This window comes from Ciona robusta, unplaced genomic scaffold (genome assembly GCF_009617815.1).
Source record: "Ciona robusta unplaced genomic scaffold, ASM961781v2 AP042759.1".
NCBI lineage: Eukaryota > Metazoa > Chordata > Ascidiacea > Phlebobranchia > Cionidae > Ciona > Ciona robusta.
In genome coordinates this window covers 15,001-17,500 of record NW_028323138.1, presented here as the reverse complement: position 1 = coordinate 17,500, position 2,500 = coordinate 15,001, and the positions used below count along the sequence as shown (strand labels likewise).

General features: G+C 48.2%; 1 long non-coding RNA gene and 1 pseudogene across 1 annotated transcript in view; one reads left to right on the top strand and one right to left on the bottom strand.

The window, feature by feature from the left end:
- LOC149722769 (uncharacterized) overlaps positions 1 to 2,500 on the bottom strand; it is a 15,699-nt gene that overhangs the window by 8,681 nt on the left and 4,518 nt on the right. The window lies entirely within an intron of this gene.
- The window catches only part of LOC149722770 (large subunit ribosomal RNA), a 7,433-nt pseudogene that overhangs the window by 2,911 nt on the left and 2,022 nt on the right, over positions 1 to 2,500 (top strand).

The window sequence follows — 2,500 nt, the reverse complement described above, 5'->3', positions numbered from 1 at the left end:
GGGCCATTTACTTGTAGGTTATGTGGTCGAGCATTCGAGACAAAAAGAGGATTAAGTCAACATCGACGACGAGGCGATACTCAACACCGAGACCAATACCATCAGGAAAATGTCAAGATCTTCAACAAGAAACGATGGGACGAAGAAGAACTCCACATACTGGCTAAGACTGAACTAGCGATCAGACACGAGAAGATACGGTTTGTAAACAAAGAATTGGCATTACGTTTTCCCTCCCGGACAATTGAAAGCATAAAGGGTGCCCGAAATAAAAATCCCAGATACAAAGCTATATTTCAGAAACTTCAGCAGGATCAATCCCAACATCTTCACCAACCTGAGCCTGCACCCACAACTCAATCGACGGAGCCCGCTCAACAGCCCCAGAATTCGCCACCCACTATTCCTTTACCCCCAAATCCCGATCGGCTAATATCTAGATCAGCTTCCCCTCTATCCCAGTCCCCCAATAGGAATTGGAGAGAGCTAATGGTTTCGGCCTTAGCTGATTCACCATTACGAGCATTCTTAGACCTAGACCTATTGTTAAGCGGTGGGCAAGACTTTAACATCGAAGCAGTGATCGAGTCTGGCTTTGACGCCCTCATCCCTTCCACAAATAGAACTGCCCCAAAACCAAGAACAACTTCTAAGCAACCAGGACCACCTCCAAAACTAACAAAGAGACAGCGCCGCAGAGGGCAATTTGCAGAAATGCAAAAGCTCTATAAGAAGAACCGGAAGCTGGCTGCCCAAAAGGTACTGTCAGGGAATTGGAGAGTGGAAAAAGCAGCAGGACCACCCCTAAAACGCTTAGAGCCTTTCTGGCGTAAAATCTTTGAGAGGCCATCCGACCACGACCGTAGAAGGCCAGAGCCGATATCCGCCCCTCTCTGGGAGATTGTAGCTCCAATATCACCAGAGGAAGTTAGCTTCACCATCAAAGAAATGAAATCATCTTCACCTGGACCTGATGGAGCAACATTCCACCAATTAAAATCACTAGATCCTTTAATCCTCTGTGCGAACTACAACCTTTGGCTCCTCACTGGAAGGCAACCGGCGGCCTGTTGCGAAGGTCGTACAATATTAATACCCAAGACTGAAAATACCAAAGATCCAGCCAAGTTCAGGCCAATAACCATAAACTCCGTCATAATTAGATGTTTACATAAATTAATAGGCAATCGGGCCATGAAGATTCTGCCCTTTGATGATAACCAAAAAGCCTTCAGATCTGGAGATGGAATTGCCGCCAACATCTGGAATCTTCGCAACATCATCGGAACCCACCAGCTTCGAATCAAAGAACTGAACCTAACCTTCCTAGATGTGACAAAAGCGTTCGACAGCGTGAATCACGAAACCCTGCTGAAAGCAGCGAGCCGCATCGGATTCCCACCACCATTTATCGCCTATTTGAGCAATTTCTACCAGCATGCTAAAACGAGAATATCGGTTGGAGGAGAAATTAGTGCCCCAATATCGGTTACTAGGGGCATCAAACAGGGAGACCCCCTCTCCGGCCCTCTGTTCTTGGCCGTGATTGACTGGGCTACGTCCTACATCGACGAAGAAATTGGATGTAAGATTGGAAGTGAACCAATAGGCCATCTAGCGTTCGCCGATGACCTGGTGCTGCTTTCAAGAAGTAAGGTTGGTATGTCGACAGCTCTGGAACAACTACAAACCGGCCTAAGCTTAGCAGGATTAAAGCTAAATCGCGATAAATGCGCAAGCCTCCGCATCTCCGCAGATGGGAAAAAGAAAAAGTGGGTAGTTGACCGCACCCCTACGTGGATGATCGATGGCCACCCAATGCGAGCGCTTGGCGTCGATGAGGTGTATCGTTATCTAGGAGCGGATTTGGGTTCATCCAGCCAGAGGGCTGATTGTAAGAGTAGACTATGTCAAGACCTCAGAAACCTCACAGCAGCCCCGCTTAAGCCACAGCAACGGCTATTCATGCTAAAAACAAATGTAGTCCCGCGCTCTCTACATAGGCTAATCTTCACCCCAACCACCGCCAAGCTACTAAAATCCTTGGATGGCCTGATCCGAAAGAACATTAGGCAGTGGGTAAAACTTCCTCACGATACTCCCTTAGGATTTTTCTACGCTGACTGCCGGGATGGTGGCTTGGGAATTCCCCGCCTTATGACGTCGATTCCTTTGCTGAGGGCTAAACGGCTTCTGAACTACTGCAATAGCAACGATACAACAACTATTGCCTTGAGAAATACCGACACCTTCCGGAAGCTTACAGCCCGATGGAGCATTCCCCCTAAGGTTCGAGGATCGGTGCTCCAAACGAAGCAAGATGTAAGAGCCTTCCACCAGACTCAACTCGTTCGGTCCACTGACGGAGCTGGCCTCAACCAAGCCCAATTGGTACCCTATCAGGGAGAATGGATATCCAACGGTAGTGCTCTAATGAGCGGACGCAACTTTGTGGGAGCTATCCTCACCCGAGGAAGCTTATTGTTCACTTCCCTAAGAT